Here is a 24,951-nt window from a genome sequence, read left to right as displayed (position 1 = left end):
CCCTCCACCCGTTTTTCGGGCCTCTGCCTTCTTTCTGTTGGCTGAGCAGAACTCAATGTTTGCAATCTGAATTAATATTTACGTTACGTTTAATAGCCTTAGTCAATTAAAAATAAAAAAAATAAATCAAAGTGAGGTGCAATCATAGCCTAGCAAAATATGCCTTACCTTTTTGAATGATGTTTTTATGTTTCATTTTGAGCTGCTTCCAAGTACTCCTTTCTCCTGTTGGATTGCACCTAAATGAAAAACTCAGATTTCATTCCTACTTATATTCATAACTATAGGCTATGCTACGATCTTACGGTTAAATGTTACGTCAATGGAATAGTACATTCAAACTTACGCGTTGACTCGGGCAGCAATTTTCTCCCATGCGGTCTCTCTATCCTTCGCTGCTGCAGCTGTGTTGCATTCGCGGCGAAATATGTGCTCATATTCTCCGTAGCCCAGCATAAGGATCTCCAACTCCTTCGCACTGAAATATGTTGATCTTTTTTTTTCTCGGTTGTCATGGTGACTCGTGGTATCGGGGCTCCATTGATGATGGCTTTTTTCAGTGGTTGTGCACGCGCGTACCTCGAGGTTAACATACTCAGAGTTGATTGAACTAACTCAGATCAGCTGTTCTGGAACCGGATACTCAGAGTTTCCCGACCTAGAGTAAGTCAACTCAGAGTTCAGGGATAGACTCAGAGTGTGTTGAACCTGCTTTCTGGAATACCCCTCAGGTTAGTTTGTGCATTTAGGCTGCTGTGGAAACATGTTGCAAAATGGCATCCTCTATAAAACAAGGTCCTTGCCTAAAGTAGACTGAAGGCAGAGTCCCTTAGATGTCACTGTTTTTAGTTAAAAACTAAATATCTGAGGAATTCAAATTTGTTTGCAACATTTTACTTTTGCTGTTCTTTCGTTAAAAGAATAGGTTCTTAATCCCACTTGGATTTTAAGGTTAAACAAGTTTTGCATATGTGTCTGTCCAAATCTGCTTATAAAAGATATATAATATTTGATTGACAAGATGAAAAACACTATTAGCCATATTGTCAGTGTGTTTATCGTTCAACACATTTCCAGTCATTCTTAGAACAGTAAATAATGGTAATCTCATCATCATCTCACATTTCATGCCTTTCTGTCTTTATGCTACTCCAATATGCTATTATTTAAGTTACGTTAATTCAGCAGTGGGCAGCTGTCCCATTTTAGTACAGTATTTCCCTGAGGAGCAAAGTGTCTTTTCTTAACTGCAGCAGTGTTAGTTTTGCTTATCAAGAATGTGTCAGAGGGATCACAGATGGCATAAAGTAAATAACTCAGTGTAGTGGAAGAGTGTAATCCCCCCAAGCTGTGAGCATGTAGCACAGATATCAGATACATCCTATCACTCAGTAAAGTCAGACCTAAAAACCTGTAAATAGCAAACCTGTTGTCTCGACCAAATTGTGAGAGATCTTGCAGCTTCTTTTAATTCACAGATTCATTTTCTCTGACATGTTGCATTTAGGCGGAGCTTGTCAGTCAGCTTCATTTTGTCATTAATTTATTCATTTAAGCAGTGGCAGCCTTATTTAGAGACAATGGTGCACACACTCTGAGTTGAATTAACCTCAATAATTATGCAGATTTGGTGAAAGAAAAGCTTGATTGTTACTCACTTCTCAAAATTCCTGCCCCCTGCTGTTCTCAACATTCAAGTGAATAAAGTAGTAGATCCAAGAAAATACCCAGTCGCCCATCTTCAGGATCATGTAGAACAGTACACTAGATTATTTGTGTAAGGATAATACCCTCCGAGGTCAAGCTTTATTGTTTATGTTTACATTTATCAATGGTTTTCACATAGTTCGCAGGCTAATGGAAGCATGTATCCACTTTGAGTGCATTGTCTTGTGCCAACAGAGCAGAAGATCCATTTTCTTAAAGCATTTTAAAGGAATCCACTCCAAGTGTTTCCAATAAAGGCCTGGTTTAAAGTGCTAATGGGTTGTATGATCAATACATGAGCTTTCCACTGTAAATACCAAAGGTGGTTGAACACATTTATAAAAGAGCATTGGAATCCATTAAGTGTTCACATTAATCCAGGCGCCATTCAAGCTGCCGCTGGATGTGTATGGATGTTGTAGTTTGTGCTTGTATCATATCACACTGATATTATGTAATCTTTGGATCTCTAACACAATTCTTTGTTGTTCTTTGCCAAACATTTGCAATCCCATGTGGACTTACAAGCCGTTGTACAATACCAGTCAAACATCTGGACACAACACTGTGTACATTTTATTTTAAAATTGTGTAATCTGTGCCTTTATTTTGCCAGAATGAAGCTGTGCCACTGTTTTTTTTTCTTTAGTTAAGGTAATAAAATATTAATGATTCAACATTTCACTTACTTTTTTAGCTTGAGGAGAGCTGATAAAACAAAAAGAGAGTAGTAGCTGCAGTCGATGGTTATTTTCATGATGTGTTGATTATTTATTTCTTCATACCGTGTCAGAAAATAATGAAAAATGTCAAAGTTTGACATCTGCAAATGTCTTGTTTTGTTCACAATAACAGTAGACTGTCATAGAGATGCAAAGAGACCAGAAAATATTTACATTTAAGAAGCTGAACTCGCAGCACCTGATTTTATTTTTACAAATAAAAAACTCAAACAATCAATTACCAAATAGTTGACAAATAATGATACATTATTCATCACTTAGTCATCAGTCATTAGTTGCTGCCCTAATGGTCAGGATAATGCATGAAAATATTCCATCTTGCCAGTTGCCAGTAGCCTTTGAGCACTACATTGAATCCAGTTTCTTTCTACCTACCAAATGTATAAATCAAGCAGAACGTCCTCTCATTCACTGCATGCTCTTTTGACAGTTCCTTTATCGTGACACATTTACAAAGAAGCATTACAAAGCAAACCTATTAAACAGCGTGTGCAGAATCCACAGCCTGCCGCAAAATGACGGCTCCATTTGCCACAAATTCATGGCCTGACGTATGAGATGAGCACGACCTCTGTATGCTCTGCTGCTTTTCCTCAGAATGGCTGTTCCCTGTGTGGCTTCATTGTCTTGGCACAAGCATTCAAGTACAGCTCAATGCCACATCTGATTTTACTACAACAATGTTGTTGACTGGTAATACTTGACATTTGATTGTAAATATTTTATTTATATATTATTCTATACTTGCAATCTACTCAAGGTTATTGTCACATTGGCTTGTGGGGTCACAGTGGTTATATAACCATCATAACAAGCTATGTACATTCAACAAATAGCACCACATCTCTGACAGTTGGTTAAACAAAACAAGGCATTTCTCTGACCTGGAGCTGTGATTAATTACAAGCAAATAAAGAGTATTTGATAACTAGAGTAATTGTTTGTGACACAGCCACATGGCGACATAGAGGCTACCACTGTCGCCTCAGCAAGAAGGTCCGGGTTTGTGATGCGGTCCGACTGTGTGTCTGTGTGGATTGTGCATGTTTAGAGTCCTATGAATCTATTTTATTTTTTCTTAAATTATGTTTGTTGTGGAGGGAAAAACATCCCTCCCTTGCGATCAGTGTAACAATCTCCCATGGAAGTCGAGGCAAACGCCTGCAGTCTATTCTCATACAAAGCTTGACTTCTTGTTGAGACAAACAGCCACACACCCAGCAGGAAGAGAAAGAGCTGTTGGGTGTCCTCTATTATTGTCTGTCATGTCTTGTTAATGTCACACCGGTACGACATCACGCTATGTGGCCAGTGGGCACAGCCCACACCCCACCAACCAGGTAAAGATACTGTTCTCAGCGAAAACGCAAGCCTGACCCAGGGCTTTACCCATTCCAAAGTGTACCATACTGTACCACACACAGCATATGTTGGCCCTGTGATGGACTGGCAACCTGTCCAGGGTGTACCCTGCCTTTTCGCCCCACGTCAGCTGGCATTGGCTCCAGCTCCCTGTGACTCTCATATGGAAGATAAGATTTGTGGTATACAAAGTTTGTGTAAATCAAACCTGAGTGTAGATGCTGGTCTATTGGGTAAATACTAGGCTCCATCTACTTATTTAAGGTACTGTAAGTACTGACAGTGTGTATGTGGAAGAACAATAGACTAAAGCAAGAGAGGCCCATCAGCATCTTGGCTGCTAAAAACAAGGGCAGCTGAAATTCTGCCTAAAGCATAACAGAGAGGAGGAGATAAAAGCTGCGCTGAAACCAGTGTGGCTGGTACTCAACCTGTCTGTGATGAAGACTAATGATGGATCTTCAGAATAGGAAGCCCAGGGATGTTGCTTTTGTTCAAGTGTTTCTAAGAATAGGACACCTTGATTTTCTAAAAAAAAAAAAACATTACATTTTTTCTGGTTTAAGGACTGAGGTACTGTGTGTGCTGTAACGATGCAGGCTGAGTTAATGGGACATGTTTGGCCTCGAACCACAGTTGTCTCCTGCTCCTCAGATTATTATGATGTGTTCCTACTGTTTGTGACCGCGGCCTCCTCTAAATGCTGTCAGTTACTCAAAGACGACTTGTGTCGATTTTGTGTGTATGTGTGTGTGTGTGTGTGTGTGTGTGTGTGTGTGTGTGTTTGGGGATATACAGAATGTGAGAGTGAATTATTGATGCAGTGTAAATCCAATCTGGCTCATGGCAGGTGTGCTGTGTGTATACGTGTGTGTGTGTGTGTTTTGTGTGTGACATATTGTCAGAGGAGGAGGCAGCAGCAGACAGAGCTGTAATTTAAAGGCAGCACCGTCTGCAGCCCTGCCCACACAGATTCAGCTACAGTCCTATAGAGGCTATAGACGGTGTCTGCATTTTACAGTGCACACGGCCACAATGTTCACATATACTTATGCCTTATTGAAAACTCTCACCCACTCCTCTTCTTGTTCTTCTTGTTTCGGTCTCACTTGAGCAGTAGATTGTTTTTCTCTCTCTGACCCTCTGTCTGTCTCGCTCTTTGTGTTCTTTTCTCACACAAACTTCACAATGTGCCACACTCGAGCTGCAGCAGGCTGTTATATTGCTGCATGCAGACAATCTGCTCGGAGCCGACTAGTGATATCATCCCATTGTGCCTGTGCTGTCACCTGCACCGAAGAGCATGCTGTACAGCAAGAGACGGGTGGAAGAGAGAGGTGGAAGGAGAAAGGAGGCAGAGAAGGATGGTGGATGATGATGGAGGACTGTGTGATTTACCTCCATTAGGCCTGTTAGAAACACCAGACTCTGAAAAGACATTCATTTCTTTAGTGAAAAACATCAGAAAAGACCTGGCGGTGCTTAGTGTTTGGATTACACATACTTTAAACTCGGGGTTGGATACCATATGATACACAATACATGGACCATGATACCAATAATATCACGATACAACGATTCTGTGATAATCAATATTTTGCAAGACAATCATATCGCGATACGTCACAATATCCGTCTAACTGAAGAAAACCAAACTTCCATGAAATGTTAAAAGTGCAGGATTTCTTTATTTTTTCACAACATAGAAAACAAAGTGCATAAAGTCTATGTATTGAACGTGGATGTGGCATCTCTTAATGTAGCTTTCTCTGCCATTATCTCACTGTAAACTACCTCTTCTTCAGTCAGGTAACTTCCGCCCCAGTTTCATTCTTTTGAGCATTGCCACTGGGAGGAGACATCAAGTAGCGACGTCGGGCAAGTGAAACTGGGATTGTTTACTGTAGAGCGCCTTAAGTTATGAATTAAAATATCGATATTTGCCCTGGCATATGTATTATCGTCTTGCTAGAGGAAGGATGACGATATATCACCAAATCGATATTTTTGACCCACCCCTACTTTAAACTGTCTGATATTGGTTTGTAATCTCCCAAAATACCTTTACATTGAACATGCATATAAGAGACATTTGTGTTGTCGAGAGGTCAGGTTTTCACACACCTCCCTCTGTGTTTGTTCGATTATGTGTCAGCAGGATTTTGCAAAAAGTAGCAAACCAATTTGCACCGAATATGACGTCGAGGTGGGGCATGAGCCAGTGAAGAAAGCCATGCAGGAAATGTACTTTTATCACTGTACTTTGTGTGAAATTTGTTACATTGTCTTGTAAATAATTTATGGGTCTTGGTGGAAAAACACAGACAGGTTTGTTTTTGTTTGTCTGCGGGTGTTTACTCTCTCGTGTGTCATTCAAGTTTAATAAGAACCATCCATATCATCGACGTTACTGCATGCTCACCACTTCCTCCGTGTTGAAATAATACACTGGGAACAGTGAAGGTTTATGATACGACTGATATTTTTGTCACATCACATTCACTGCTCTGCTGCTCTGACATTGTTTCTTCAACCGTAAGATTAGTCAAATAATCAAACTAATGCACTGATGCAGCGACATAAATGTACGACATAATCTTGTGTTCTAACTAGCAGCATGTGTTTCTGCGCTCAGCCAAGAAACAATAGCCCAGTGCATAACCTTGTGTAAAATTGTGCAGTGTGCCACCCAGCTGTTATTGAATTGCACTGCATTAGCAAGGTTAATGAAGAATTTGCATCGCTGTCATTCAAATATCATGCCTGCCTCAGAGAAACATTTGACACATTCGGGGCAAAAACATTTAATAGCAATTATGTGTTTTGTCTTTTGCACTGATATCGAGTAAAATGATATCACTGTATTTTTTTTTTTCATATTTGGTCACAACACACAAACCTATACTCTTTCATCAGATGAGACAAGCACAGACATTTGCAGACACATGTATGATACATGTACACACAGCAGCTAATGAGCACACGCCTCAAAACCTCTACTGTCTTTTTTCGCTGCTTCTCCTCTCATTTGCTCCTGCCTTTGGCACACCTTCTCTCTCCCCTATATTTCACATCTTTACAGCTCCCTCCCTCATTTTTATCTCGGCACCGGCAGCAGTCCGTGTGTGTGTGTGAGTGTGTGCGTGTGTGTGTGTGTGTGCATTCTGCAGCAGAAAGGCTGATTAAACCCTTCAGCACTGTCTCCTTCACAAGTGGATCAGTACACCGCAACATAAAGCCACACCACTGACACTCCTGCACTGCCAGCTGTCTGTGGTTGGTTTGCCCCACATCAGGGTTGTTATTTTATAAGGAATATCGGTGAGAACTGTGGCTGTGATGCTATAATCAGATCTTGTTCCTTTTTTTTCTATTATGACAATGGCTTATAATTTTGTCTATGTGCTAATAAAAAAAGAACGACATGAGAAGCCTTTGTTTTAGAGGCAAACCCTTTGTGTGTTTGAGGACCTTTTTTAGCCTGTGGCAAGCATCATCTTCCTTTCTCTGCTCATTACACTGCAGGTTGCAGCACTGATACAACCCCGGCTGGATATTCAGAAACAAAATACATACATATATTAAGATGCACATTACTCTTGATTTGATGGTCCAGAAACATCTCAGCAGCTACTAAATGGATTTTAATAGTGTCGAAATCTCTGTTTGTCTAATGACCTTAAAGCTGTAGTGTGTTATTTTGGATAATATTTTGTTGTTAATGTTGATATTTAGTCTTTGTGAGTCGAAACGATGTAACATTAACTGTATGCTGTGTCCTCTGGAAATGGGCTCTGTCGAGCAATACTGTCAGACCTGACTGAGGGAGCATTCGTGCTGTTTTGGAATGGTACATTACATATTTTTTTTCATTTTCTATTAGTAATAGTACCAAAATAACCAGCCCCAACTGTTCCATTTTTTCAGTACTCTTCCCTTGGGGTACCAGAGTAATGTTACGTTATGATACGGGTGGAGCTAGACCCCAGAGAGTCAGCTGATTGGGCGACAGAAAAGCGGCACTCCCTTGCAACTGGTGTTTCTTCAACGCCCGCCGTCTATACTCATACAAAGATTGTCATCTTTGACAGCCACACACTCAGCAAAAAAAAGCAAGCTGCTGGATGTCCTCCATTGTTGTCTGTTGTGTTGACTTCAATGCCGTTGTTTGTTGTTGTTGCACCGGTAAAACGTCACGCTACGTATCTCGCTGACACGGCCATCGGGCACTGCACACACCCTGACATTTGTTTATATTTAAATGTTACTCACTACAGCTCAAGTCCCAGCTGCACCTTGTGTATTGTAGAACATTAGTGAATGTTAGCTTGTTGATATGCCCAATAAGAGGAGAGCATTATGGCTGTGAACCCGTTTCAGAACATCTTCACAGAGCCGTTACTGTAGAAGACAACACTCTTTTCACTGAATGTTTCTTCTGTTATATTCTGTTTGTGTGCATGGTTGTGTGCTCTTAATAATTTTAGGTTGTGTTATGGAGACAGGTGGTGTGAGCTGGGCATGTTGTGGGTGAGGATGAAGAAGAGTGAATAAATAAAAATCTCATTCTCCTCCTGCTGTCATAAACATGCTCTTCAAAGATGGCTCCTTAAAGGCACCAGGCTCTTCCAGCTGTTGTTGTGGTTCCCTTAGTGGAACAAATACAAATTAATGTAATGACATTCTGTTGAGCAGTCAACTCCAGTCCTGCTCTTTTCTTGTGTATCTGGTTGTGAAGCATTGGGTTAGCGTTTTTGCTCAGAGGTAAATAAAACTGCAGTTCAGCTACCCGGTTGTGGTTTTGTGTACTGCATCAGTGTTTGTGCTTATGGCTGCAGTGTTGCCAACAGTAATGAACAGCCTGGATGACGCACCCTGTGCAGCATCGATCGCACACTCTCACACAGACGGTGGATGGAAATTATTCCTGGTGGGGAAGCAAAGGAGGTGCACACATGCCTGCACCTTCTGTGGACACATATGGGAGCAGGGATCAGCTCACACGCACATACTGAGAGAGCATGTGTGCGTGTGTGTGGGGCAGTGTGTATTTATTGACTCAGTGGACCAAGGATGATCTTCTTACTGGTGGCAGTGTGAAGCATATAGAGGAGATCTGCTCAGTGGGCATTTCTCTCGCTCTCTTTTTGCTGCAGAAGTCACTTGGATCTTTTCCACCTCCCCTCATGTCCTCAGCTGGTTCTCTCTGCAGTTGGAGAAACCCCCCACACGTACACCAGGCTGTCGAGTTTCCTCTCAGGCTTCATTACCACATGAATGGTTGCCATATACTGTATAGCTGTTGTTGGCAACTCACTCAGAGCCACTTTGTGATTTGTTAATGCTAATCTAACAACAGCCAAAATAGGAAGGATTCCTGTTTCAGATGGTGGAAATCTGTAAAGTCAGATGAAATTAAATATCACAAATATTCTTTATTATCCCCACAGGGATTTGTTCTTTGGGCAAAAGTACTGCAAAACAATGCAGAACAATACACAGTATGTTAGAGACAGTGAACAAGACACAAATAATATACAATAAACAGAAACCATACACTCAGCGTGGTCTTCTGCTGCTGTCGTCCATCTGGTTTAGTCTTCTGCACACCTTCTGGACCATTCTTTAAAAATATAAGAGATGGTCTAGCGTGAATGTTCCCTCTTAATCAATAGTTTCTAAAATACTCAGACCAACTTGTTATGCACAACCGTTCGACATTCAAAGTCGACTTAAATTCCCTCTTCTTCCCCATTTTAATGCATGGCCAAATGCATGAATTTGCAGCCATGCGATTTATTTTTGCAGTGAGAGCATGACTAATTGCTGAGTAAAGTTCTGAAATCTGGGAAAACCGCACCGTTTAAATAAAAATATCTGACATATGGTCAAACGTTTTGTATACAGGCCAATAGTTTTAACCATACTTCTACCACAGTGGCGACAGTGGAAATATTATTATAACATATTCCATATTGCACAAGGAGGCTGTGCACCACAGCACACGAAATCAAAGAACATGTCAAACAAATCTGATGTGGACAACAAGTAAACTATTCTTTTTGACAAGTCCATTTACTTTCAGTTCTATCTCAGATAGTGATACTTTAAGCGTCTGTGATATACTTCTAAATCATATCATGTCCATGGAGTGGAGTGTTATTGACAAGCCTAAAAGAAAAGCTGTGGTTTATTAAAACTCTACAGTCTGTGATAGGATTGTGCTGCCGATTCTCCACATTACATGTGGAAAAGAGGCTTGAGGTCAGTTAAGCGCCTTTGGAAATGTAAACAAAAGAGAACAATAAAACTGCCCGACATAATCGTCTATCACTGACGAGATGCCTTTTTCCCTCATTTCGCTTTGACCTGCAGTCTAGTGTCTTGCTTTGTATGCAGTGATGATTATTAACAGCAATTATGTATGTACTACTTTACAACACTGTCTCGTTATCTGATCACTACACTGTCTGTGGTGATTGCAGTGATTTTGCAGCTGTAAATGGAGTGAAAACAATCATTAGCATTTCCATTTATCTGGATCACGTCTGACAGCAAAGATTTTTGAAGGCTTCTATACGATGTGTGATGGTGGAGAAACAATAACACCACAGCAGATGAGATATAGATTAGGTGTATCAGCTACTTGACTGCATTCATGAAAAATAAAAACAAGAAAAAAGGCAAACAGTCTTAGATGAGATGGTAACTTACTTGTGATTGGTTTGGGCAAATAAAAAAAAGACCAATAATGTGTAGGAAAGCTAACTAAAGCTACAAAAACATTCAGACAGCAGTTACCACCAGTTTTAAGTGCTTTAACTAACACTCAGCATATAAACAAAATATTAATTTCCGATTTATGAAGCAACTCTAAAAAACATGTAGATAATTATCCAGACCCCTCGTTTCACCTGTTTTTAAAAGAGTGTGAACACAATTTTTTTATCTCTATTTTTTTTTACTCCTCTATCCCAGCCTTAATCGGATCTGCCCCAAATGTTAATAGGTTCTTTATTGGCCCAAACCCTAGCCTCCCACCAAGTTTCAAGAAAAATTGGTTCAGTCGTTTTGCATAATCCTGCTAGCGGAGAGACAAACAAATGTCAACAAAAACATAACCTTGTTTGAGGAGGTAATGAGACTAAAAATCAGCATAAATAGAATTATCCCTGCCATCACAGAAGGTGAATTAATGCCGAGTAGAGTTTGGGTAAATAAAAAGTGGCTGGTGCTGCTCTGGCTCATGTTAATTTGAACTAATGTGTGCTTCGAATTTTGTCACCCAGGATATTTGAGGCAAAAAAGAAATACGATAAACAGCACGGAGGGTCCTTAACCTCAGGGATGGTCTACTGTGTGTGGTAAATCTCCTCTATTCTACACTTTCTTTGTTTTTTTTACTGCACTCTCCCTGCCTCTCTCTCTCCCTCTGTCCCTTTCTTTCTCCCTCCATCATCCTCCCTGTTGTCTGTGAGCGTGTTAACACTCCAGCCCTGTCAGTGAGCCTAATGGCTCCATGGAAACCAGTCACACCATTCTCGATCAGTGTGTTTTTGCAGATTTGTGTGTGTGTGTGTGTGTAGCAGTGACCGGTTGTGTGTTTGTGTGTTGATGGGCGGGCTCAGGGTCTTGTTTAGTTTCAAAAAGCTGAGGAGAGGTCGCGGTCGTCCCTTTGGGCCTCTTGCTGTAATTCATGTAAAGTCCCTTAAGACCTTGGCTGCTTTGTTTCCCGTCATTGTGTCCCAACCTGAATCTGATGCCTGTCTCATCACTGCAGCCTGGTGCAAAGTTTTATTTTCCTTGCACATCATTTTTCTGATTCTTTACCAGACACAAGTTACCGTGATAGTGTTGCTATGTGTCTCTCTGTTGCTGTGCTGTGATGAGCCACGACAGTTGGCACTTTTCCACAGTTACGGTTGTAGCTCGATTACACTGTTTAACTGGTCCACTGTCCTTGTCCCAGTGTACAAGCACTAGCAGGGAATAGATTTATTGAGTGAAGTGTGTCCACCTCCGCTACACTAGGTGGTGATACGTCCCCTTTCAGCTTGTTGGTATTTGGCTGTTTCTAGTTGAGCTTATGGTTAGTATAATGAGCACAATTCTAAGTTTCCTGCTATGCATGAAGTTTAAAATAATAAATTATTTGAGCTGGCAGAGCTTAAATTTAGCGTCTTTGTCAGCTGGTCTGAATGTCGCCATGTTTCGCTGTTGTCGTACTCTTCTGTGTGCCGCCTTCTTCTGTTATTTCAGGGACAAAGTCTGGGGGAACAGAGAATGTGCAAAGCACCCACGCCAGCTTCAGACTGACTGAACATAAACATGCGAGAATAATTTGACTCCCATTCGCATTACCTGGCTGTGTTAGTTTTATTAATTATTGTTAGTTTACAGCTGGACGTGGACGTGCCGTGTTCGTCCAGCTGTAAACTAACAAAAATTAACTGACATTTATTACATAGATAATTACCGGTTTCATGTGCCTGCTAAATCAATAAGAGAACTCAAACATACAAGCGTTGAAAATGACATGTAGGAATGTTTTCGTCGTGAGATTAAGGGAGCTCAATCATCCATACTTGCTCTTTCATTTTGTCTCTGACAGCAGTGAAGTATTTCACAAGTGCCCCCCCCCCCCAACCACCTCCACCACCTCCACCCCGCCCTGCTTCAACAGCCTTGTGAACCCAGCCCCTCATTCTCTTCACGGGCCAATCATATTTCACTCCCATTCACTTCTGTGAATAGCAAACTCAAAAGGAGTCCTCATCACGGGAACACCCACTGACAGGCAAATGCGTGCACACATGCACACCCACACCCACACACACACACACACACACACACACACACACACACACACACACACACACACACACACACACACACACACACACATGCACACTTGCAGACAGCGTGCAGTTCTAGTTTGGAGGGCTTGGTCTAGACCACAGCATGAACTTTGTTCTGTTAAAAGTTGCCATTGAAATATGCAGTTGCCATTGAAATATTGTTCTTCTATTGGTGTCGTGACAAAGAGCAGGGAGGGCGCGGGTCCTCTCTCAGTGTGAGTCTGAAGGAGCAATGGGCTGGCGGGGATCACCCAGTGTCTCTGCTCAACAGAGTCAGTGTGCAGAAATAATACCCATTAAACTTGGTCAATCCCGCCCCCTCGCACAATGAAATATGTGCCTTTCACTCATTTCATACCATAATCTACATCTCCCCTCCATCCATCATCTGTGAGAGATGTCTGCCGCCGTGAGTGCTTTTTATTTATGATACATTTTTTGAATTAATGGGCTACTTAGGCAGTGGCTAAGATGCTGAGAAAGCTTAACATCCTGAGTTATGTTTACGTAGAAAATTACTGAGTTACTTCATTAGTAAATGAGGTTGAAATTCCAGCACAGAGGTTTCAGGTCTCTTGACCACCAGAGTAGCTCCATAGGTCATCAGGCTCATGGATTCATTATGGGGTGTGGGTGGAGATGATATACTCACAGTAGCATGCAACAATAATCATGTTGTGTGGCAATTTAGCATGTCCCACTGGTGTACACAGAAGTCATATTCCATTGTAGGATCATTAACTCTTGTATGACCATCATGGTATTCAGGCCGCCTGGATTTATTTTGATTTTATGGCTGTAGAATTGTCAAAAGAATTCTGTCCCTTTTTCCAAGATAACTTTCACTTTCGATATCTGGCAGTTATTCAACCGTTTATGTATTACGGTACCGTGCTGTGAAGTATATGGGCGCAAAGCTCTATTTCTCTGCTTTCCGCTATCCATCCATCCATCCATCCATCCATCCATCCATCTTCTACCGCTTTATCCTCCACATGAGGGTCGCGGGGGAGCTGTGCCAATCTCAGCTGACATTGGGCGAAAGGCGGGATCACACCCTGGACAAATTGCCAGTCCATAGTTTTTGAATTTTCTACATATCACACGGTAATGAGAAGTACACATGCCAAATCCCGTCGGCGAGGACAGGATGGTAACAGAAGGGTTAAGTGGTCATTCCTTTAACAACAAGAAACACAACACCGGTGGCAGCACAATAGGGCAAAGTGCCAAAACCACAATGCAAACATAAGTTAAAGACCAGTATTCAAAGTCTACTCAAGCATTTCAGTATCAAAAGTAAAGATATAAGTTTATAAGTAGAGCATGTTCTCTGACGGATAAATTCATATCCTGTATTATGACATTATCATAGTTATACTAACACATGGATGTACCAGCAACGTTGTACTGTTGTAACTGTTCATCGTGGAGATTTAAATGGAATATGTTATAATCCAGTGGTAACTAGGGTTGGGCCCCTCTAAAGACACGAGGAAAAACATAGTTTTATTTACTTTGTGAATCTTGAAACCACAAACATCTTCTACATGACAAGGGGCTCAAAGTACATACTGTCACCAGTAAAACAGGCTGGGAATAATTTTAATGGAGACAGTAATGTATTGCACTTTATAAGCTCAATATGTGCTTCAAAACGTACAACTTTAGTGCCATTACAAAGCAACGTGAAGTGAAAATACTCAAAATTCTACAACGGAGTTAAGGTAATATGTTGCATAACACCACTGCAACTGAGACGGGAAAAGCGTGGAATCATGTTTTTCCTTTTATTATACTACAGTCTATCGTAGTTCACTTTGAAGGACAAAGCTCTTTGAGACAGATTAGGTTACATTTTCTGAGCTTTTGTGGAGAGAGGGACATTATTGAGGGCCAAGCCCAGAGAATAGTGACTCTTTCACACCATTGTTTGGCTCTGCAACCATAGCTAACGGATGCCAAAAGACCTTTTTGCACATCCATTCTTTTAAAACAGGTTGCAATAATACCAGTGTGGAGTCTGCAATAAATAACCCTCCCCTCACTAACTGAACTAGATTAGATTGCAGGAGGACATCTGTTGAGTGTAGGTGAGCACTTTCTCTGGCTTCTCACTGTATGGGAAAGGAAGTCTTTAGGATGTGCCTTCAGGCTTCGTCCTTTATTCATGCTGCTTCTACTCCACCTCCACCCTCTATTGAACATCTAAAGCTGCTTTGGCGTGAGTACAAGCAGTGCAACTGACAGTTATATTCACGTACTTTGAGCACTTTTTGATTTAACATGCAATTATATCGTCATATTGTCAATTTTGCATTTATGGTCTGCCACATTCATTGTACACAATGTTATGCATTGTCATCTCCTCATCCCGCTGACAGCTATATCCCAAACAAACTAAATGACATTTTAATTTTTTTTTTTTTTTTAAATGTTCTTTTACAAATGCATGTAAAAACTACACCTGACAACTTTGTATAGTCTGGTAGTCACTCATGTGATACCAGGAAATGTTTAACCTCTATTGAAGAGAGACAAAAGATTGTTTTAATCCCACTGTGAGAGGGGAGGGAGGGTCAGAGGAGGGCCGTGTGAGGAGGGGCTGTGGGTGTGGGTGTGTTGGATGGGTGGGAGTGATTTTTGTGGGGAATCGGCTCTTCTCTCTTTACTGTCACTCAGTCACAGCAGCTTCAGCGAGGAACACACAGCCACTGGGATTAGGGCAACTGCGGCGGATGCACACACACACTACGGGATTTATTTTTGTTTACACTTACAGAGATAAAGGTGATGTATCCCTTCATTTTATTTATGGAGATCTTTATCCATAAAATCACCAGTTGTGTTCAGAATAAAGTCTGTGATGCTCTGAGATCTGCAGGTGATGCTTCATGCTCACGAAACTTCTGTCAGGATGTTTCATGCAGGACTTTCCTGTTTTCATTTTACTGTTACTGTTGTTGGCTAAAGTTAAAATGAAACTGCATTAACAAAATCCAGTTTCAGTTATTTATTCAGTAAAAATACAAACTATACTAAAAGCCTCTTATACGTGAGGATTTGCTGTTTTTCTCTCATACTCTGAAGTTCAACATTGGATTTTTGAATGCTTGACATTAGATGTTTTTCTGTACAGTGTTATTTTATTCATCACAACTAAAAACAGCAACCAACGAGTTGGTTCCTGGAAAATTGAGTCGGCACTTAAAGCTTCTCGGTAGCTTTGAAATTTACATTTTCATGGATTGTTTTCACTTTTCCAGCACTTGCATACCTTTATGTCATCATTTTTTTCTGCTGTTTGTTCTGTGGAAACAAATTGTTGTCAGTGTTACATCTCTCTCAGTGGACAGTGTCCCCTCATGTAATTTCATCATGGGGGGGAAAGCTCTAATTATTTCTGTCGTCTTTGTCAGTAATGATCCTTCATCAGGAAGGTATCGTCTTGTACAGCCACACATCCTCTCATTAGCCAACAGTCTAAAATTAAACACATAGGCCACACTGTGCCACACAAACACACACACATCGCAGCCTAGAGGAGAGAAGCAACAGTCTCATTAGAGAAACATGCAACATCTATTTCCTGGCATTATCAGCAGTGAGCGGTGCTTATTCAACCTGTGGACATCTCACTTTACCTGACATGCATGCAAATGTGGTAACATACACAAAGTCCTTGGAAGCATTTTCCCTCTCATTTAGAAACAAAACTGTTTAGATCTGTGGCTTTGTGGTATTTTCTTTAAATTCATTTCTCTGCTCTGTTACTGCTTTGTTAAACTAAGACACCTGTTTTTCTCAGCATACTGAACTGAACCTAACCTAACCTAAATAAAATGGACAGAGCATTCGTCAGCCCAGATTACATAATACTAAATATTTATATATCATACCTATAGTGTTATTCAGTGTATTAATAACACATATTTTTATGATTTATATTCTTTTTAGCAGCTTTTTACGACTTGTACCTGCACTTTGGGACACCATAAGAAGCTGTACAGCCATGATTTAGTGTGTGTGACGCAAATCTATAACACTGATATCACAAACCTGGTAGCAAAAAAGGATCCTATGAGCAAGTAGTAGTAGCAGACTGGGAGCAATATTAGCCTGGATTCACAGTCAAGATTTTGTCTTGTTGGGATGTCCACAATCTCCTGATAAAAATATCTGGCTCCACGATGTGCAAGGAGGCTGATGATTCAGTGTTTGTTGCTTTCTACAATTTACGTGTCTTTTTTGTCCATCGGCATGACAGTCCCCTCTTGAGGGCACATTGAGGTGTTTAGTTATCACATATCTGGCTATTTTCAGCCCTGTTTCTTCGTCCCTTTGCTTATTGTCACCATGGCAGTGGAGCTGGACTGAGCTCTGTGGTGTCAAGGGACAGAGGGCGGGATGTCTGGCTCGATGTCACAGGGGGGAGGCCTCTTTTGATGGGATCAGCTTTTAGCTCAATCAGGCAGGATGTAGAAAGGTCATTTTGTGGTTGTGTTTTATGTATTGATCTCCGCTGCAATTGGCTGATTCGAAGCCATCTGTTAAGTGCACAGCGAGGCAGAAAGTGTGAGTTTTATGGTAAAACTGCATCGGCTGAAGGAAATGATAGCTGTGGATGATTGATGATCAGGTGGATGATTGTAAAAAAAAAAAAAAAAAAGTGGCAATCATTTGTGTCTTAAGAGCATAAGAATCTGAAATCCCATTTTGAAGCCTCCAGAATCGCGCTGTACTTTATTATTTATTTCCCTTTAATGGGGAAGTGGAACATAATGTGCATCATGTGTTATTGAAGACGACCCTAAACTAGAGTTTGAGACCAATAACTCCTCAGAAAAAATGTTTACTGAGGATATAAATGAAGTGAAAAGTAGGATTATTTTCCCATAGACTTTCTGAGTTACTTTTGCAACCAGCTGTCTAACAGTCTTATAGTTCTATGTCCATTTCTTATACAGTATATGGTCTATAGTCATGCTCCTTTTAAATCCAGAGCTGAGGGAATATCAGATTTTCTGTTATTCTGTAAACAGTCATGTGCTGGTGATGGCACATGTGTCAAGGCTTCCAAAAACTGAAGGGCACAAAAGCTTGAAGTAAAAATAGGTATAGACTTTTCCACAGCAGTGTGAACAACAACTCGGATGGTGTGTTTTTGTGTGTAGCTGTTGCAGAATTGAATCTCAGTTGGTGGGACAGTCGTGATGTGAAAACTCAAACATCTGTGATTGTGTGAAACCAAATTAAAGTGATCCGATTTTTCACAATTGTCTGCTCACAGTGAAAGCAGTGTTTGTATTTAACCGTGTGGTCACAGTGGCGTCTTTCAATGGGATTTGCAGACTTTTATTTAGCGCAGAAGACTGAAGTCGATAAGCCTTTAATAGAAAATTGGATCGGCTTCTTCTATCATTTTGCCCATCAATTCAGGCAGGTGTGTCTGTGTTCACCGTCACAGTGTTTGAGCACAGGTTTGGGCTTTAAACAAAGGAGACAAGCACAGAAATGAAAAGTGGAATCATCCTCTGTTCGGCTTGGAATCTCCCCACTTCAAAGCTGTACAAGGCTGAGATGAAAGAGAAGGGACAATAATTGTGTGTTTTAAAGGCTGAAGAAAACTGGGATATGACAGTATTAGGCAGTAAGGGACAGAAGCGGGGGAGGATTTAAGGTGGTGTAAGCAGAGTATAGTGTTTTTCACGCTAAATTTAGTGGGTATACTCAGGAATTTTAACACCATCCCCATTGCTTCGGTTTTTTCTGCCCTGTTGTGATTTTTTTCCACCCCTGTGTCACCTGTGCATGAATTGTGATGTCACGGACATACCTGAAACAAAACAAGAAATAAACTATTGCATTGTCCGCAGTGATATAGTTATATATATATATATATATATATATATATATATATATATATATATATATATATATACATATATATATAAATATATAGTTATAATGCCACTAAGCATTGTCCCAAGTATTAAAAACTAAGGATTGCTATCGATATTAATGCCATAGCAACCCAGCACTAGCAGATGGAAGACTAATGTGCATTATAGCGGACGTCGCTGGCAATAACAGAGCAGACGAAGAAATTTGTGTTATCACTCCGGTCTTACATACCCATTGATGTCGACTGAGCCAAAGTCGATAAAAACCCCCACGTGTTTTGCAGAGTACTTTGACCTGGGAGTGAGCGCTGTTTAATCCCCACTGATGAAAAACCTGTTTAATCTCGACAGTGGGAATGGTTTATATGTGAGAAGAACATGATAGTCATGAGAGTCATAGACAATATATAAAAAGTCAATGTAGTTTTCTAGTTTGCCGATTAAAGCTAAACAGGAAGTAAGCATATATTGAATAGCCACCAGTGGGTGACTCCACTTGTTACAAAAATAACTTTGTTTGAGTCAAAGTCTGTGGGAAAATGGCCTCAGGTACATGATGTCAATTATGTTCCTATTTAGGGAAAAATAGATGATAAAATATGGCACATACAGTATGAGTGGACATCAGTGTGATTGATTGCTTTTATCATCCAATACTGTACCTTTTGTTTAGTGCAAAGTTGAGCTGACACCCAGCTAAAAAAAATGTCATTGCCAGTAATGATAATTACATGTTACATCTTAAATCAATAGGTGCCTGGTTGCATGTGAAGTCTATGAACCTCCATATGCCAGACATCAAAATGCCACCTTAGTCTTCTTTAGACTTTGACTCATCTTTAGTTCTCAGATTTTCTCAAAAAATCAACAAGAATGACTAATGTGAAAGACTGTGAAGTGAAGTAGAATGCATTTTTAATGAAAACAAATTGCATTCAATTAATAAAATTACTCTGGAGCTAAAAGCCTAGACACTTGCTCAAAAGATAAAAACAAAACAGAAGTAACTCCATTAGTCTTTAATGTTTCTGGCCTGACACCCCTGAATATAACATCCCCCTCTCTATCATATCATGCTGCAGTATATGATGTGAACAATTGGGGGAGAGAAAAGACAAAACCAGAGTAGGTTAGGACGGGGCATCAGCTTGTGTTCGTGCTTGTGATGTAACATGTACAGTAAGTCATCTCATGTCATGATCTGGTAAAGATCATCCTCCAGGACTGTCTTGACCTCACTGCTGGAAAAAGAAGTCACAATGGAACAATGAGGGAGATAATTTAACAAAAAAGCAAAAGGACAGAATAGAACATGATGATGATGATTATAAATACATGAGCGGTAAGGTGAGAGTATATATGGAAACTAGACGATAAAAGACAAGTGGGTTCGAGGAGTCACTGAACTTTCCATCATCAGAGACCCAATATTTACACTTGTCAAGTGAGAGATAGTCGAGTTTACAGAGAAATTTGTCTTTTAAATATTCCACGGCTTTCTGCATATTTACTCCATGTGGAGTCCTGACTTTAAGCCTGTAAAAATTCAGAGATAGAAGAAAGGAGATTAAATCAGAGAAAAGGAACAGGGAAAAGGAATTTGGATGTGGTCGTGACAAGAAGACGAGACAACACAGGAGGAGAGAGAGGAAAAGCGAGACTGTCCTGGAGCGCAGAGCGAGAGAGAGAGGACAGGGGTGAGAGGGAGGAGGACAAGAGTAGAAGACATAAGTGAGGATAGCAGTCAGCAATCGTGGGAAGAGCAGAGGAGGCAAAGAGAAGAAGGAACAGAGAGAGAGAGACGTGTCTCACCTCCAGCTCTCAGCCACAGGCTTTTGTCTATCAGTTTGGATTACACACTCCTGCCTCTGAAAATCCTTGTCCACACTCAGGTTTACACAGCTTGGGTGTTTGCTTTCTTTTCAGCACCAAAGCTTGACACAGTTGGAAGTGTTTTAAGTGTGATTCCCAAGAGTAAACACACGTTTGGTTGGGGAAAAAAAGAGAGCAGGACGAGATAAGCCATTTGATGAGAATGAGAGGTTTTGTCTTGGAGCAAACCAGTGTGTAATCTGTGGTGTGACTGTGACAGAGCAGGAGACTGTAATACAGTACGTCAAATATAGAGCATTAGGGCCACTGTGAAGTCAAATGCACTGGAGTTTGGAATAAATACATAGCTGTGTAAAACCTCCTCCCTAGAAACCTTATTAAAAAAGACTGGAATCTTTTCTCCTGGTTGTTGTCATGAAAAAAAGATGAGAAAAATAAATTATGAGTAACACATTTTGCTCTTCTCTTCCATTTCTTTTTTGCTTAACTAGATTGAAGAAAAACCACAGACGATAGAGAACAAGCCTACTCGCCGACAGGAGGAGAAGAGAGTGGATTCGTGTGTCTCTGGTGAGTTGGAAACATTTCTGTCAAGAGTCTGAACCCATTTTTTTTTTCCTTCATCAAATCATTTCCACCAGCAACATGTTTTTCCAAAACAGTGTGAACTTCCGGGCTTTTCAGAATCAGACGCTCTTGTTCTTCTCAAAGGCTTTTCCCCTCCTGCAGGATGTGAACACACAAGTGTCAGCCTGTTTGCCATGTCTAACAAGAGACTGCAGTCCAAATATCTTCATCTGTGATACTGTCAGAGTGGGAATCTGTTAATATTAACACTCCCTGCAAAGCTTGCGAGTCCCATAGCGACTGTCCAACCATTCAGCTGCTACACCACTTTCTCCTTCGCTCTCTGCTGCGATTCCTGCACTTGTATCTTTAAAGGCAAAGGTCATCAATTGCTTGACTGGCATTTTTCCACTCATTGGCAAAGTGTGCTTTTGTGTCGCCATCCTTTTTGGCGGCAGGCTTTGGCAGCGAATCAAAAATCAAAAACACTGTTGTTTCTTGTGTCCAACTGTCTGTTTGATGCATACAGTTGTCAGGGTAACACACCCTCTGCACGCCCACTGCTGTGACAGTGTACATCAATACTTAAGCATCACAATTTAGCACTTAGAGACTAAATTCTGCCTCATGCCTCTCTGTTATTGACATATAATGTGTCGTAATGGAGGTTGCAGAGGTAGAGAAGTTCCCTAATGGTAGTTGTACAATTAGGAGCCTAAGTAGCTCCCTTAAGCATAGTGTCTCCGTGTGCATTAGAGCCCGGAGAATTGACTCTCAACTCAAACAGGGTTTTTTGGAAATGACCCGATGTAACCTCCGGCTCATTCCCTGGTGTGGAAAGTGTGTGTGATTCAGCAAAGAGTCGAGCCAATGCTCTGTGAGTGGATGTGACATGATGTGATGTGTATCTATTGTGCAGTGGAGTGCGAAGGAAGCCTCGCTGCAAGCAGCGCTGGTCAAGGGACTCTGACAACTTCTTTACTTCTGCTGTTGCTGGTTACTCATGTCTGCTTTCTGGTACTCTCTGCCTCTCTCTCTTTGTTTATCGTTTACCTGTCTGTTTCCCTGTCTATCTGTCAGTCTGTTTTTTTTTACAGCCTGACATTCTGTCCAGTTTTCTCTTGTCACTGCACTGTGGCTGTCGGTTGTTGTTGTGAATGTGTGCGGCCTGCCAGAGAGGCTGAGTCTACAGTTTTCAATGGTCGAGTCATGGAGGGCCACACTCAGGCACTGCAGGCTGGAACTCAGTGAGGCATGAAGCGTCTATTGTAAGCTGTAGCATTCAGGTCCCCAGTCCTTCAATAGAAGGCCGCAGAGGTTTCTGTTTACCTCCACACTGCTGTCTTTCACTGGTTTTTTCTCATGTGGCTGTCAGGGAATTATCAATTGTGTGTTTTGATACCAAGTGGGGGAGGATGGGGAAAAAAGAATATGGAGGATTAGCTAATCAGAGCTTGGTCTCTTGTGAATTTAAGTGTATGACTTCTGACTGTAAATCAGAGACAGAATACATAATCATGCACAGTACATTTTAGAAAGTGTTTTGAGATCTATTCCTTTTACCATTTTTACAATATTCTGACACAGAGTGAAAGGTATGAGGTAGAGCTGGGTAATAATTCCTTCAGAATTTTCTTCAATAGTAAGAAATTAAATGTTTTACCACAGATGAATGAAACATTTCTCTGTTTAGAGACGCGTTTTAGAGGTGTCTTCCTTTACTCAGGAGCAAAAATCGGACATTTACTGAGTCATTTGAAAATCTATTATGGTGTTAAATTTCTGGCCAAAACATTCAGCCCTAGAATGAGATTAAATTGTCTGTTTCCTGACACATGTAAGAATGCTGCAGAACAAAAGCAGGGGAGATGCCAACCCATTGATGATTGTGCGTCTCAGAGTTTAGTCAGTCACTGCCGAAATAAAAATATTTAGTAAGTTATTTCAAAGACAAAAATAATATTTATGGAGCAGCCCTGTTTGACTGAGGCATCATCGTTGTCTGTCTTTCTCTAAACTCTCTGTCTTTATTTTCGGTCATCAGATACATAGATTGTATAGATTGTATTTCTAAACAAAATAATAGTATTAAGGGTGATTTATGGGTATAATATGTTGCCATTGTTTTGGAATCGCTGGGTTTAGGGACCATCATGCCATTGGCTCAGGGGAAATCTGTGCAGTAATGGACATTTTTTTAGCTTTGTTGGCTTTTTTAAGGTACACATCGGAAAAGGGAAGAAAGGTGATTTAGACAGTCTGGTCTGGTGTTTCAGACATTTCAGATCTCTAGGGTCTAAAAAGAGGAAATATCCAGCCCTTTTCTGGGTGAAAAATGCCAAAGGTCAGAGGAAAATGCCCAGACTGCTTCAAAATATAAAAAAGACAAAAGTTAAAATAGCTACTTGTTACATCAAGGGTATATAGATGAGCATCATTGTAAGTTATGTAATCAATTCATTTTCCACATGCAATTTATATTTGTGACTATTCTATGAGAGTGAAATCAGAATTTATCTAGTTTGAAGTCTCAAGGTTAAATATGTGGATGAACACGTAGTTCCTTTTCTCAAAGAGCACCTTATTTTCATTAATGCTACAACACCTGGTACCTTTATTCATCTACTATGAATGAAGCAGCTGCTCTTTCTCCACTGGTGACATTGCACAACCGCAGTAAAGGGATTCTCTCTCTCACACACACAAGCACACACGCAAACACACTCTGCACACATCGTTTCAGGTGAGCGCCTCCAGATATTTCTTATGTTTCTCTTTGATATGCGCCTGATAATTCTCCAATGGTTCTTGTCTTTGCCTGGAATGAAAGAAAGAACAACTGGAAAAATGAAACGTGATAAAGATAAACACGGTTTAGGTAAGGGATAAGGCTTTGGTTGGGCTGTCCAAATGAATGCAGGTCAACAGATAGCTGAAAAGGATAGCTGTGTGAACTTGTGTGAGATAATAGTGTAGAGCACAAACAAAAAAGAGTTTTCACTTGAACTAAATAAAAGAAAAAGATATTCAGACACTAAACTTGATGTGATTGTCTGCAAAAGAGAAAAATTCAGAGATTGAAGCAGCTGAATCTGTCACGCTGTGGATCATTCGCATATGTCTGTTTAGTCTGATTCGGAGTATCGATGTGGCTTCAGTACACAGAAAATTGTCCCCGCACCATAATCTGGTGGGATCTGTGTGGTTGAAAGCTCCTGTGAAAAAAAAATCCAAATGATTTATGTGACTGTTGAGCGCAGGTCCTGGTCCAAGGCCAAGTCTTCCTGCTCATCAATATAAACACCCTCCTCCCTGGGTGTTGCAATGGAATACAAATGACTGAATTTAGATGTGAGACCTTGCTCACCTGCGTCTAAGCCAATTCTAATGAGAAATGAATGAAATTTCTTTCCATGGAGAAAAGAAAGGAATAAGAGCACACAAGCAAGTTATATGCAGGCTTCTGCTGATCTACATGTACTTTGTTTCACGTAGTGTTGAGAATAAAATCTTAATCTTACTCCCATTCATATCCATGATGATTATCTTGTATTAATTATAACGAACATAGGTTCTCAGGAACTGAAAGCCTCTACGTTACCTTGGTTCACCTCCACAGGTGTTGTTTTATTTTGCAGGAATGCAGGCCAGAGATCTTTCAAATTAATGTTTCTAAAAGCCTGAGACGTTTCATTTTAGGAAAGATGGTTTATGTATAACATTTTCTATCCATGCTAGTATAAACAAGATAAATAATGAAACCGTTTTTTTATATTTGCTGAGACTTTTTTGAAGCACACAAAGTAATTGCATTTGGCTGTAGAGTGTATTCACATATTCATCGTATTCATCGTATTCATTGTATTCATTGTATTCATTGTATTCATTGTTTAATTCAACATTAAAGTTGAAAGTACAAGCTCAGATTTTTATTGTAAGTATCTGACACAGAGCTATATAAAATCTACAACGACAATT

General features: G+C 40.5%; 1 protein-coding gene across 18 annotated transcripts in view; it reads left to right on the top strand.

The window, feature by feature from the left end:
- Positions 1 to 24,951, top strand: part of LOC131469537 (neuronal cell adhesion molecule-like) — a 76,017-nt gene that overhangs the window by 14,449 nt on the left and 36,617 nt on the right. For 17 of the 18 annotated variants that reach the window (XM_058644580.1, XM_058644576.1, XM_058644582.1 and 14 more), the window contains exon 2: positions 20,898 to 20,976. The gene's annotated coding sequence lies outside the window, so the exon portion shown is untranslated. Of the gene's footprint in view, positions 1 to 15,362; positions 15,461 to 20,897; positions 20,977 to 24,951 lie in introns of those variants that run through there. The other variant, XM_058644572.1, reaches the window with a different exon arrangement.

This window comes from Solea solea, chromosome 12, assembly GCF_958295425.1.
Source record: "Solea solea chromosome 12, fSolSol10.1, whole genome shotgun sequence".
NCBI lineage: Eukaryota > Metazoa > Chordata > Actinopteri > Pleuronectiformes > Soleidae > Solea > Solea solea.
This window is presented reverse-complemented; position numbering and strand designations above follow the sequence as displayed.